Source organism: Neltuma alba, unplaced genomic scaffold (assembly GCF_004799145.2).
Source record: "Neltuma alba isolate B1F8T4 unplaced genomic scaffold, ASM479914v2 tig00010110_pilon, whole genome shotgun sequence".
Lineage (NCBI taxonomy): Eukaryota > Viridiplantae > Streptophyta > Magnoliopsida > Fabales > Fabaceae > Neltuma > Neltuma alba.
Window position 1 is genome coordinate 527615 of NW_021635062.1, and position 15908 is coordinate 543522.

Here is a 15908-nt window from a genome sequence, read left to right on the forward strand (position 1 = left end):
CCGGCACTCCATGAAGTTGAACAATCTCATCTATATACAGCTTTGTCAATCGTTCTAAAGAGTAAGTACTCTTGATAGGCAGGAAGTGCGCTGACTTAGTCAATCTATCTACAATTACCCATATCGCATCATAGCCAGCCGGGGTTCTTGGCATACCAGTAATGAAATCCATAGAAATGCTATCCCATTTCCATTGGGGAATATCAAGATTCTTTAATAGTCCTGGAGGTTTTTGATGTTCTATCTTGACCTTTTGACATGTCAGACACTTCATTACAAAGTCCGTGACATCCCTCTTCATTTTTGGCTACCAGTAGTTCTTTTTCAGGTCTTGGTACATCTTGGTTATCCCTGGGTGTATCGTGTAATTACTTCGATGCGCCTCTTCTAGAATAGTTCTTTTGATTTCTTCATTATTAGGGACACAAATCCTCTTCTTGTACCTCAGGATTCCTTCTTCACCAATTTCATAATCAGGCACACCATGGGTCTCCACTTCCTCTCGGATGCTTAGTAACCGGTCATCCTCCATCTGTGCAGCCTTCAAGTCTCGAAAGAACTCATAATCACCCAAAATTGATTGTAGAGTGGCTGGAGCCTCATGCACCACTTGGAGATCTCTCAATCTCTCTAAGCAGTAGTATTCCTCCAAACTCATGTGAAACACATGCACCGTTTTCCTACTCAAAGCGTCTGCAACCACATTGGCTTTACCCGGATGATACTTAAGTTCAAAGTCGTAGTCCTTGATGAATTCCATTCATCGACGTTGTCTATTATTCAATTCCCTCTGATCTATTAAATACTTCAGGCTCTTGTGATCGCTGAAGACTTCAAACTCTGATCCATATAAGTAGTGCCTCCAGATCTTCAATGCAAAAACCACCGCAGCTAATTCCAGGTCATGAGTAGGATAATTTTCCTCATGTGGCCTTAATTGTCTAGATGCATAGGCAACCACTTTACCTTCCTGCATCAGGACACACCCTAAACCCTTAAGTGAAGCATCAGTATAAAGGGTGTATGGTTTACTAGGATCTGGAATAGTCAACACTGGAGCCGTAGTCAACTTAGCTTTCAGTTCTTGGAAAGCTGCCTCACACTTTTCACTCCAGATAAACGGTTGGTCTTTCTTAGTCAACTTAGTTAGAGGCATGGCGATCTGAGAAAATCCCTTGATGAATCTTCGATAATACCCAACTAAGCCCACGAAACTTCTTACCTTCGTCATAGATTTTGGTGTTTCCCATTTCAATACGGCATCGACCTTGCTAGGATCAATAGCTACTCCCTCTGTAGATACTACATGGCCTAAGAACTTCACTTCTCTAAGCCAGAACTCACACTTGCTCAACTTAGCATATAACTGATGATCCCTCAATATTCGCAATGCAATGTAAAGATGCCCTCGATGCTCTTCCTCGTTCTTAGAGTATATCAGAATATCATCTATAAACACCACAATAAACTTGTCCAAATACGGCCTAAAGATCCGGTTCATATAGTCCATAAACACTGCTGGAGCATTCGTCAAACCAAAAGGCATTACTAGAAACTCGTAATGTCCGTATCTGGTACGAAAGGCCGTCTTTGGGATGTCCTCTGCTCTAACTCTTAATTGATGATATCCCGACCTTAAGTCAATCTTAGAAAACACTGCTGACCCCATTAATTGATCTAGCAAATCATCAATCCTAGGCAAAGGATATTTGTTCTTGATAGTCACTTTATTCAACTGCCTGTAATCTATACACAATCTTAAGCTCCCATCCTTCTTTCTCACAAACAGTACTGGTGATCCCCACGGTGAGACACTTGGTCTAATAAATCCTTTTTCAAGTAACTCTTCGATTTGCTTTTTCAGCTCTGCCAATTTTGAAGGTGACATTCTGTACGGTGCTTTAGAAATTGGAGCTGTCCCTAGTACTAGCTCAATGGAGAATTCAACTTCCCTTTCAGGAGGTAAACCGGATATTTCCTCAGGAAATACCTCAGGAAACTCCTTTACTACCTCGATTGGGTCTATAACAACTTCTTTATCCGTACTAACAAAAAAGAAAACAGCATACGCTTGACAACCCTTCTGAATACACTTAGTTGCTTGAGTAGCAGACAACCACAAACGACCATTAATAGCCTCAACTATCGTAGTGCACAAAGGAAGAGTTACTATCTTCCTTTTGCAATCCAAAATGGCATTATTTACTGATAGCCAATCCATACCAATAATCACGTCAATACCTTTGAGGGGTAGACAAATCAAATCAATCACAGGCTCACGATTCTCAAATTTAAGTACAAGACTTAAACACGCCTGTGTGGTTAACACAATGGCTCCCGCTGGAGTTGACACTTTCAACATGTAAGACAAATCATGCATTGGAAATTTAAACTTTTGAGCACATTCCGCAACAATAAAAGAATGAGTGGCACCAGAATCAAATAACACAGGTATATCATGTCCTTAAAGAGAGACAGTACCTCTAATCAAATTAGGAGACATACCAGCTTCCTCTCTAGTCAAAGCAAAAACTCTCCCTGGCACTGTAGATCTGAAACTAGGAGTTTGCTGCTGCGTTTCTGGACAATTGCGAGCTATATGTCCAAACTTATGGCATCTGTAGCATTCCCAACACTGTCCTGGGTGATTTCTCCCACATCTCATGTAAGGACCACTAACACTTGGTGTGGATCTGGTAGGCTCATGGTGGACACTCCGATCTCCCCTATACGACTCCCCTAAGCCTGTCTCCTTTGCATAAAGCCTCCACGGGCTGAATTCTTCTGATTCTGGCTCTTGCCTCTGCTTGAGTTACCCGAGCTCCCATAACTGTAGTTATTCTTTTTATTGACTCCTCCCGTTGGTCTCATAAAACCAGAGAATCTGCCCTGGTTATCCCGACATCGGCTCTCTTCCACTTCTCGGGTTCTGCGGGCTGTCATCCTGAGTTTCATGCAGGCATCCTCGAAACTCTTAAACTCATATAAAGCCATTTGCTGTTTCAACTCTGGCCTTGCCCGTTCTATCAATTGTCGGGCCATCCACTCTGGATCATCATTCTGCTGCAGGTAGGTAACGTGCTTGGAGAGGTCAATATACTTGGCAATAAACTCATCCTCATGCATGTTCTCTTATCGAAGAGCATAAAAAGCTGTTTCTTTTTCTTGTCTCATGGCTGGAGGAAAGTAGTGATCAAAGAACATCTGTTTGAATTTGTTCCAAGTAATCCCCGAGTCATCTATGCCGCTTACGCTCCTCCACCACCTCTTAGCTCGGTCCCTCAGTAAAACTACCGCTGCTTGTACCTTTTGGTAGGTATTACAGCCACAAGCTTTAAATATTATCTCCATGTCATCTATCCAAGCCTCAGCTTTGTCAGGATCCATACCCCCATCAAACGTCTTTGGGTGATGCCACTCTATGTCCTTCCATACGCTTTTAAGGTTCACCGCTTCTTCTTTTCCTGGTCGCCTTTGTGAACTACTTTCTTCTCTGGTTCCTTCAATAGAACCCATGTGGGTGACAGAATTTCCCACAAATGGTCCAGGAAGCCCACTCCCTTCAAACTCTTCCACAGCTTTCTTGACTCTCAAATCTTCCTCCATCTTCCATACTCTCTCATCTACCACCGTAACTACCACTTCCCTTAACTGTTGCAGTAAAGCCTCCTGGTTAAACTGCAGAGGATTAGGTGGTTGATTAGGTGGGTTTGTGGATTCATCTCCACCCTAATCGGTTTGTCGGGATCGTGTCCGTACCATCTTCCCCACCTAAGGATGGAACCCACCAAAAGAAACACAAAGTAAGGACAAACACAGACACAAAGTAACAGGGAAGGTTATGTGAGATTATTATATATTGCCACTAAATGCAATGTAATGCAACCCACTTCACAGAATCTTTAGCTCTGACACCAAATTGTGACAACCGTTCTTTTAAAACCCATTTAGATCAAAATTTTTGATCTATTCAAACGATTAACCATGATAGAAAAGAAGAAACCTTAAAATTTTAAAATCGCTATCATGGTTAAAAGAAATAAACTTATATTACGAGCCACATCGATCGTTACCTTGGGCCTTGGACTTCCAAAGTCCAGGAATACCATTCAACCATTAGCCCAAACCAAACTTATATTTTCAAACATACAACTGATAAATCAGTTTAATATAAACTATAGAGCTCATTAGTCAAAAGTCAACACTTTCAAAGGAGCGTTGCATGCAGAGTCTAAGATGTCTCAGGCCTCCTCATGGCCTTGTCATACCAGATAGTAGTAATTAAAAGTATTATTTTACATCATGATAGTAAATGAGCCCTATGTGGCAATATATAACAAGTCAACACATAGAACAAAAGCAGGGAGGCTATACAGGCTATAACAGCACACTATGCCTCCGGAGCCTTCCCTGATGGGCCACCACCTGAACTATCGCCTGAAAATGTTAAACCACGGGGTGAGACAAACGCCTCAGTAATCAACTTTCCAACTCATCATACATACTAACATGTGCTCATGAGGTGTCAAGTGGGATAAGTATTACATCTCAATATCTATGTACCAATGAAAATACAAATATGTATACTCAAATAATCTCAATCATCCAAACCCTCATTACGGGGGCTAACACACAAGCCACATAAGTCTATCCCTCACTATAGGGGATCAAACCGACCTATAGGCCTATCCCACACTTTGGGGGACGATTAAATAGTCACAAAGATCCATCCCTTATTACAGGTCTATCCCACACTTTGGGGGACGAATAAAAAGCCACAAGGGTCTATCCCTTACTCTAGGGACGAAGGAAGAAGCCAACCAATGTGCACCAATGGCGGCCTTACCACGTGGTAGGATAGCGCTCAATCCAAAATCCAAATAACAACCAATCATTCACAATATAACGAAAAATGTCTCAATCTTTTCTCAGTATAATCCATAAGATATAAATCATATATCTTTTCCAAACTTCTCAATCACCATTCCAAAAATCCCACAAGACAATTTTCATAGCTTAAAAGATATAATTTATCTACTCGAGTTTCAAATAACAAATCATTATACCAAAATAGCAAAATACTCACAAACAACATATTAGCACATATAACAAGTGGAAAGTGGTTACCTCTCGCCAAAGCAATACTAAGGATTACCACAAGGTCAATCCTTTGCTCACCCAATAATTAATCTACACAATTAATATAACCACATATTAATATAAATTAATTAATTAATTAATTAAACTTCTCTATATTATTTAAATTTCTGATTTAATTAAATTTTTACTTTAAATTCCCTCAACTCTCATAACTCAAAAATTATTAAGTATTTTAGCAACAACTTAAAATTTCTAACAAGCCAAATTATTTATTTACCACCTCCAAATTATTTACCTTAATAAAAAGGATTTTCCACAATTTCTAAATATAAAATTATTATGTTCTAAATTCTAAAAACTCTCATTTTCAGTTTAAACCTCAAAATCAAACTCTTAAAAATTCAATAATACTTCAAGGATTTATAAATAAATAATCTGATAAAAAACTTTAATGGTATAACTACCACACATATATATTTCCACAAATAATAAACTTTTTAGTTACAATAATTATTTTAAAACCTCTAGTCACCCAATAAATAAAACTAAACCGATTAAAATCTTAATAATATGTCAAACAACCCAAATAAATTGCTTAACTTGAATTTAATTGGTAAAAATATAATATAAATCATATATAACAGATTTTTCAACTAGAAAAATTAATTTAAATACCAAAAACTAACAAATGGACAAATCTAACCGATTAAAATTAACAACTCATTCACTTCTAAATTTCTATAGTCATCTTTTGTCAAAACTCAAAACTTATATCATATATAAGTCTCAAAATTTTCTCTAATCACTAGGGTAATACTACTATTAGGAAGCATAAAATATATATGAAATATTTATGAAGAAAGTTTGATGAAAAGAGATAATTTCATGTACCTAAAATATCTTCAAAGCTTGCCCTCTGCTTCACCGGTATGTTTCTCTCGCTCACACACACTTTCTCTCTCTCTCTCTCTCGCTCCTTCTTGCGCCTGCCGTGGGGGAAATGGATTGTGGGGGGTGTTTAACACCCCCACACAATTATTGGGGGAGGGGTTTGTTTTTCAAACCCAACCCCAAATTTCCACCGCCCCTCCCCAAATTTCCAGCCCCCCTCCAACTTTCCACCGAAATATCGGTGGAAAGTTGGACTTTTGTTTTTTTTAATAATAAAATATTATTATATTATATTATATTATATTTTTCAATTACTTTTTTTTTTGAATTTTTTTTAAAGGATATTACATATATGGCCTTAGACTTGATATGTAGGCCTTCTATGAAGTTGATGTGGTGATGGGATTGAATCAGTTGTCGTCCCATAATGGCAAGGACAAAACCCTAATCCTACCCCCAAGAGAAATGGAGTGAATCCGGAAGTTAAGTAAAACTTCATAATAAGTGCCTAGACAGGCAATAGTATGATGAATAAAGTTACGCAAAGATTAGCAGAGGTTAAGAGAAAAGTGTGTTTCTTCATAATAACCAAGAGAATTAGTGGCGATGAACGAATATAGAGTGCTTACCAGAGGAAGTGGTAACTTTCATCGCTACAAACAAGGATTCTAGTCATGACAAATAAACACAATAACCCTCAGATGTTGAGGTAATATCTCAACAAGACGTAATGACTCTTATAGGTCGCAAAGAGTAAGATAAGTAGAAGCCAGGAAGAGAGCAGTAGCCATTAATTAGAATTATCCGATTTCCCCTTAAGAGGAAGGGTAATGATGAGAAGTTGAATGAGACAGTTAGAGGTTGAGTCTTTACACCATTTAGAAGGTGTAAATAGCAACCTAAACTGGATAAACTGTTATAGCCTCGTTAGGGCTAAGGCACTAGGATAGAGTAGCTATCTCAAACCCTGAAATAGATAAATAGGAACTTTGAGATAGTGAGGTCCAGATGGAGAGCCCTAGTGAAATATCTTAAGGATTAAGAAAAAGAGGATGAGACAGCTAGCTATGCAGGAAACTAGGTTAGAGGTTAGCATGCTCCCCTTAATGTTAAAAAGATACTCAGTCGCTTGGAGTTTAGGTTGAGAGGCACCCTTTTTCAAGGGATAAGGTCTTGGCTAGGGATCTTCCTAGAGAGAATGGGAGTTGGTCCTCCAAGTTAGAATTTACATTGCTCAAGATGGAGCAAGGTACCCTATCCAAGCAGGAAAGGGAAGCAGCCGAGGCAAGGCAAGCGGAGTTGACCTTACCCAATGGAAGTATGACTAGCCAGGAACGAGGCTAGGCTTGGATGTGTCTGAGCTTAGCAAAGTACTAGAGCAAGTAGAAAGAGAAAGAATGTCAAAGACCTCTCCCTATGACTTCTGAAAGCAATTGTGAGCAGAAAGAGAAGCTTCCCTTTAAGGGATAAGATGTCTTGTTAGCACGCTACAGACATAGCAACCAGTAAGAGCTTGCACTCCTTGCATTTGAAATGCTGGGCATTATGCATGGTAGAGTACGCTCCTACTGAAAGGTAAAGAAGAGGAAAGAGAAGTTGCATAAGTCCTCCCTCTGTACCGTTCTAAAGTAGTAAGAGACGGTAAGAGCAGCTGGAAAAGTAAGAGAACTCCTAAGACAGATTGGCTTAGGCACCTAAAGAGATAAAAAAAAAAGGTGGCCTAGGGAATTGACACGAAGTCTAAGAGAATGGTATTGGTTTTTAGAAGTCTTGGGGAATTATCAGTTAGGTGATCAACTGAGAGGAGGTGACTATACTGAGTCCTATGGTCAAAAGTCTCCCAGAGATCTTAAGAATATGGTACCACTTTGGGAAGAAAAGGACCAGGGATAAGTTAAGGTTATGGAAACCTCCTACAGTTGAAAACCGATACCGAGAGAGTACCCATGACTTCCTTCCAGAAAACCTTATCATTAATTAGGCTAAATTTAGTTTCCTTCCGATTAGCAGAGGAAAGCCAAAGTTAGAGGAGTTAGAGGAGTAGAGACATAAGACCTGAAAAAGAGACATTCAGGCTAGCTCTAGATACAGAAAGGACCTATGTGATACAGAGACAGACTAGGTATTGACAGATAAATCCTTAAGATGAGGCAAGAGACAAGAATGTAAGCTGAAAAGACCCGGCTAAAGATAGATCAGGAAAGGGGTCTAAGACAGTAAAGTACCAAGGTTAAGCTTATCAGAATCAGTGCCTCAGTTCCCAGTTAGCACTGTTTAGTTAAGTGTTTCAGGCAAAAGTAGCACAAGGAAGGGTGACCCTGAAAAGAGTATGAGAAAGTGCAAAAGCTAGAAATGTTAGTCATTTTGGCAAGAATGCACTAAGACTAGCAGATAATAGAAGATGAAAGTTAAGGAAGCTGTTAAGCTACCAAGTGTCCTAAGCAGTATGGTTTCAGACTAAGACCCGAAATTTGCTTGAAGTTTTGGAGGTCCTTATGAAAGAAATGGACACTACTCTCAACTCCAGTATAGCCTATCATCCTGAGATGGATGGGCAGACACAGAGAACGATATGGATGTTAGAAGACATGATATACACATATGTGCTTGATTTCGACGGTAATTAAGATACGTACTTACCATTAGCCGAATTCAGTTAAGATGACCATTTCCATTCAAGTATCTGAATGGCGCTATAAGAAGCACACTATGGGAGGAAATGTAGATCTCCCTTGTGCTGGATAGAGTTCAATGAAAGAAGTAAGTATAGTCCTAAGATAGTGGATCAGACTTCCCAGTAGACTAAAGTCATTTAGCAAAGACTTCTAACGGCTCAAAGTAGACAAAAGAGCTACTCAAATATTAAAGGAGACCGTTAAAGATTGAGGTTGGTGATTAAAGTGTAACCAACAACGGAAGTCAGTCGATCCCTAAAGTTTAAGAAGTTAAATTCAAACTACAATGGACTGCTTCAAATTTTGTCCAAGATTGGACCAGTAGGTTATAAGTGACCATTCCCCCGAATGTAAATGGAAGAAGTATCATCTAGACCCGACACATGTCATAAGCTATGATGACATTGTACTCCAAGACAACCTATCTTTGAGATTAAACTAGGGTGAATTATTGATCAGAAAGTGGAACAGCTAAGAAACAGGCAGTTTCCACTAGTTGAGGTTGTCTAGAGAGATCTTATACTAGAAGCTATGAGGGAGATAGAGACTAAGACAGAGGAAAAGTATCCTGAACTTTTCCAATAACATACACTTTAAATTTCGAGGACGAAATTTATTTTAGAGGGGGAGAAATGTCACATCCAGAAATATGGTATTTGGGAAATCGGAATATTCATAAATAATTAAGGGTAAAAAATGACAAGGAGTAATAGAAGAATTTTGGGTGGAAAATAATTATTATAATTTTCCAAGCCAATTATGAAAAGTTTGACTAATTAAGGAAAATTGGTCAAGAGTAAATAAGGGAAAAATAATTCCAAGTCTCAGAAAATTAAGGCAAAATAAGAAAAAGGTTCCTTGAGAATTATATGGAATTATAAAATTGGTTTTATGACCAATTTGCCCTTAGAGAAATTACAAAGGAATTTAAGGGCAATTTAAGCTAATTTAAGGTCCTTATTTGGAAAATTCCAAATAAATATATTTAAGAAGGATAAAATCCCAAGAAAATTCCTATGAAATCCCAAGAAATTATAAGAGATTATGAAATTAAAAGAAGACCCTCAAGTATCCAGGATTTTTTCCAATTCTTTGGAAAAGTGGAAAAATCACTAAAGAGAAGGAAAATAGTTTTCCTTTTTATTTAATTATTGGGAAATTAAATTTGAGACAAAGAGGGCAATTTGGGAAGATAAAAATAAGGAGAATAATTTATGGATCTGAGAGAAAATAATTACAGAGGCCATAGCACTGTAATTATAGAAAAGAAGTTAAACCCGGAGTAAAAGTGCACCGATAAAGTGTTGATCGGAGCCTTGCACTTTACTTGGCCCATAAGCTACCACTTGTCAAGCCTTTAATGGATGATATTTAGAGCTTTCCAATTGTCAAGCTACCAATGGAGAGGATCTTGACTTTGGAATTTAATTACAATGTGAATTAAGTTAATTAAAGAGAAAATGCAAGACTAAGTAGGCTTATGACACTTGGCTCTTCATTAATTGTGGTAGATGGGATATTTTGATAGCATTGATGAGCTCATCTCTCCCCTAAATCAGATGGGAATTTCATGCAAGGCATGAAGAGAGGGAAAAAGAGAGAGTTTTGAGGGAAAACCAAGAGAAAGGCATCAACTTTGGTCATACAATCAAGGTTCAAGGTGAGTTCTTGGCTCTAGATGTGTTCTTGCCTTGTTTTCTTTCTCTTTTATGGTTGAAAATATGTCTTCTCTCCCTCTTTTGATGCTGACCGAACTGGTTGTTTAAGGGGAAAGGGAGTTTTGCTCATCACACTTGTTAAAATACTACAACACAAGCTAGATCCTAGTGTTTGCAAGTGATTATAGTTGGTTTTGAAGCATTTTTCATGGTTACTTCCTTGAGTGTCATTTTCGGCCAAGACAAGATCTGAACCCTAGGATGTGTTTTTCAAAGTTTTGAGGCTTCCATTGTGTTCAAAATGAAAAATGGTGTAGGGTAAACCTAAAGAACAAGTGTTGGAAGCCATAGAAGCAAAGTTGCAATTTTTGAGTTTTAAACCCTAAGGGTTCGGTCAAGCTGAAACTGGAAGAGAAAAATTTATTTTGTTAAATATAAGTAGATATTTGGAATCTACATGAAAATCCATGTAGGAAAGGGTCAAGAGGGAATTTTTAGGGTTTATGGAAAACAACTCTAAAAATTCAAGAAACAAAGATAGAGGCTTTAAGGGGTTTAGGAGCTTCTTGAGTTATGTGATTGATTTTTATGTGGAATGTTTAATAATACTTGCTGCCCTTTTTGGGGATTGTCATGTTAGGATTTGGCATTTGTGGAAGCAAGAAAGAAGAACAAGAAAAATCAAAGAGCATTGGATTAAGGTAGTAAGATTTAATTAGCCTTAATGTTGAATGTTGCATTGATTGCTATGCAATTTCATGTGCTATTATGTGGTTGAACTAAATGATGATGATGATTGTTTAGCTATACTCCTTGCTTTATGTGCCTTGGCTATTGCATGTTAGAGTGCTACATGTATGAGGTAAAGTAGTTCCCTATTAATAGCAAAAGGTTGAAATGCTTGTAATTGATGCATGTAATGTTTTGGTTGATTGATCTTGCTACTGGGATTTTCAAAAATCTCATCCCCCAAAAATAATGTAACATTTTAGGGCCTGAACTTCTCAAGAGCAAGCTGCAGAATGGAGGCTAATTATGGTGTCATACCATAAAATTTTCGTGGACATTTGGTTATGTATAATTATCTATGGTTGGTGCTGTAACCCTTAAGCAGGACGTTAGTTTAGAGACACATTTTATTTAGTTACCAAGCGAATCTTTGCACGAAATTTGGTATGCTTATAGTTGATATCCTGAACTTCAGAGTGATAGGCAGCACGTTAAAAATGGCCAAGTATACAGTTTTTAATGATTTTTCAAAGTTGAGGTTCAGAATCTGGAAAAAGAGCTTTTAGCAAATGGATAATGTTACCTTTCACAAAAACCTGACACTTTTTTATAAGGAATTGGATAACGATATTATTTTTTTGAAAGAGGACTTAAAGAGCTTTAAATAGAATTTTGAACCACCTCATTTCAATTTTTATGGAATAAGTTATGAATTTTTGAAGTTGGACCAGAAAAACTGGATTTTTACCTGATGAACAGTAAAAATCCGAAAATCAGCGTTTTTCATGAATTTTTAAGTCCAAGACCATCCAATGTGGTCTAAAATGGTTTTTATTAAACCCTAAGTGGATCCGATAAGAAGGTGTGACATTTGGGTACTAAGAAGAGGAATAGACTGAAAGTGAGGAAAGAATCATCAAAGAAGAGAGGAGTCCTTAAAATTCGAGAGAGTCAGGCTGAAGAGCAACCCACTCCTCAAAGAAAATCTCCCTGGTCCAGATCCAAGCTACCAGTAGTCACTGAAGAATTGAAAACTGAGTCAGATGAAGGAGCCTCAGTTCAGAAAGCTATAGAGACCGCCTTGAGAGTTCTCATCCCCAAGTAATCGAGGCAAAAAAAACAGAGAGCTAGTGAAGGTGTGTCACGGCAAATTCCTACTGAAGGTATTCCATCTGATTTTTCTGAGGTGTTGATTGGAAACCCAAATAAAGATGTGAATTCAGCTAAGTTTAAGATAGATTTTGCAAATCAAAGGTTTTGTCCTGTTGTGTCTTTGGATATTGAGAGTTTAAAGAAAAATAAACAAATTAATTTGGACTTAAGTGACCCCCTGGAATGCTATTCGAATTGGTTGATTATTGATGAAGAATATTGTCCTGAAGTAATTAAGAAATTTTACTGCAATATGGAATCAGTAGAAGAATATGATGAGCAGGATAATCTGATAGAAGATTAATTTAAGGGTCAAACTTACAGGACGAACCTTCCACATTACTGGTGCTAAGCTGAATGAGTAGATGGGAACCCAAGAATCTATGAGAGGGGGAGATATGAATGATATAAAAGCTTATATGATTTTGATACAGAGTGATGACTACCACGAAGAGCTAAACTTTCCACCTAAGTAGATGTGTGATTATTATAGAATAATTCACTATATCTATTCGAGGAGCATGATCAACAAATCCGGGAGCTTTTCACATTTAACTCAAGATGATTATTTACTGCTGGCTAGGATTATCAGCAGGGATAAGATCAACATTGGGGATTTGATCTATAATGAGATGAAGGATTTTGTTCTTAACAAATCCAAGTCTACACCAATCCCCTACCCTCAGTTGGCCACATACATCCTACAGGCAAATAACATTGCCCCTTTTGAACCGGGAGAACTCGAAACCAAAGTTCCTACTTTTGGCATCACCCTGCTCAACAAAATGAGGATCCCTGTACCCTTCAAACCTTCACAGAAGAAGAATAAAAAAGATAAGGGGAAGCAATCGGCTACTAGCACTTTTAGAACTTAGGATGAGGCTGAATCCACTACAGCTCCCTCTCATACCCCTAGACCATCATTTCTGGAGAGATCCATCAAGGAGATGTTCCAAGCAGAACTCCAAGAATTTGAGAGGAGACTTTACACCACGGCCAAAGACTATAGAGAAGTCTCAGACAGAAAATTTGAGGGCATTTCTAAAATCCTCGATCTTCACTGACAAGCAATGATGGTTTTGGAAAAGGAGGTTTCTCAGAGATTTGACCATGTTGACAAAGAGATCTGAGAGCTTAAAAGGATGGTGGTCTCTCTCTGTAACAACTTCTCTGCCCCTAGCACTACTTTTAGCTTTAAGGACTTACTCTCTCATCCACCATCTCCTCCTCACCATGAGCCTGCACCATCTACCTCTCCTATGTTAGTAGCAGTCTCACCCAAGAGGGGGGTGAATTGGGTAAGTTATAAAAATTTTGTGAAATTAAAACAATGTTTTAACAGAAACAGAGAGTGTGAGTTAGAGAGATTTCACCGTAGAAAAATGGACACAAAATTTATACCGGTTCAGTCTCAACCATTTGACCTACGTCCAGTCCTCAGAACACCTCTGAGTATTCCACTATGTTCCAAGATTGATTGGGCTCTTGGTGCCTCAGTACAGTAATTGATACTCTCAATCACTCCCCTTTACTTCCCGTAAGGTTACAAACCCACTCAAGAGTCCACACTCTTGAGTATCACACAAGACGTGATTGATGATGAAAATGTAAACTCTCTTACAGAGTGAATAAATGATAATCACTGAAGCTCGGTATATGGAAGAACAAAGTATTGAATGCAACAGTAAATAATCAACAGAGGGTAGCTCGCGTATTCAATTTGTTCATTTGATGCTTCTTCATGCCTTTTATAGTTGAGGTATTTAGTAACCGTTAGACGGAAGAGCTTCTAGCCGTTGAGAGTTCGGTTGCGTGTTTTCCCAGTTGCAACGGTTTCCGCCATTAATGCTTCTGATAAGGTAGGTTATAGGCTACTTGGACAACTGTTAGAGAGCCGTTGGGTTTTTCTTCGTAATCTACAATAATACATTGATTCAATAAGTTTTTCTTTGTAGAGTAAGATCAAAGGTAGAACCCAACAAATGATAAAATGAACATTCACAGTTTACGGTTAGAATCAATCAGTTGTTAAATGTGCTGAATAATAACTGATCGTGCTTGATCGAAGTGATGATCGATTACTACTTGATCGATCAGGTTATCGATTATTCAGAGTAAGCACTTTTGAAACAGATAACTAAGTTTATCAATCAAGTGATGGATCAATGATTTATCGATCAAGTGATCAATAAAAGGAAATAGTGACATCATACTGATATGCATAGAAAAAGAAGATCAAGGTCACTTTTGATTTTAAATCTCTTTAAATAGAGAATTAAGACAATTATGAAGGCTGAGAAAAGCTCGAATGAAATAGATGATAAATTTTGAGAAACATTGTGACTAGTTAAGGTTTAAACTGAAATCACCTCATGATCAAGCAAGTGATCAAACACTAATTGATCGATCAAGTTATCGATAAACAAAGTGTTATAGAAATAGATTTTAAAGCACTAATTTTTGAACACATTATCGATAAATAGATGATGGATAACCTTATCGATAAACAATAAGCAAAAGTATATTCAGTGAAAACACAGGCAATGTAGATTGATCGAATAGGTGATCGATTAATGAATGATCGATCAAGTGATCGATAAAGAGGCTTATTATTGTAAAATCAAAGAACTGATTTATCGATCACGTTATGTGAAAACAAGGTAAACATGAATTGCGGTGATCAATCATATTATCGACAATGAGATTATCGATCTCGTGATTGAAGAACTATGATTTAAAAACGATGTGCTGATTATCAATCATGTGATCGATAATTTGCTTATCGATAAGCTACTGAAATAATTACTTGTACCCAGAGTTATGAAGCAATGTTCGATCATATTATCGATAAATAACTGATCGATAAAGTGATTGATAAATGGTGACTAAAGCAAAACATAGAGTGAGTAGAATGCATTGCCATTTATCTATCTTCTCATCGATAATCTGTTTATTGATCATGTTATTGATAAATGCCTATCAGATTTGTGTCCCCTTATCTGACTGATGTTCAATCATCTTGATTATCGATCATATGATCGATAATTTACTCCAGATTCTTGTACCTAACTAAGTTAACAATGATCGATTAATTGATCGATCAACACATTATCTAACAAGTTATCGGTCAAAGTTTCTGCTAAGTTACTTGATTGTACAGAGATATTATGTACCAGCTTATCGATAAGTCCTTGATCGATCAATCATACTGAAACACAAATTACTTACTTTGTTATCATCAAAACCTTAATCCTAACATTCTCCCCCTTTTTGATGATGACAAAACATAGGTAAGGAATATTAACCATGTAGCATCAGATAACAGTAAAATTAAAATAGCAAAGGTACTTGACAGATCAAAGTGAGACAGAAAGGCAATAGAAAAGTGTAATTGATAGCATGAACTGTCAGAATACATCAGTAAGAAAATTACACAAAACTCAAAATACAAAACAGTAAAAGGCATATCAGTAAAGGCAAGAAACTAAACATCAGAAAAAAAAAATTAAACAACATCAGAAAAAGAAAATAAACATCAGAATCCTTCTCCCCCTTTTTGTTAGCATCAGATGAAGAAGGGGAAGGATAGAAACAGTAGGTATGGGCAGTGGAATAGAAAGAGGTGGAAGGTGAGAAAGTGGAGAGAATGGTGGAAAATACAGAGAAGGGACTGGTTGGGGAACAGTAATAAGGGCTAAAGAAG

General features: G+C 37.5%; 1 pseudogene; it reads right to left on the reverse strand.

The window, feature by feature from the left end:
• The window catches only part of LOC114754209 (uncharacterized), a 159416-nt pseudogene that overhangs the window by 20026 nt on the left and 123482 nt on the right, over positions 1-15908 (reverse strand).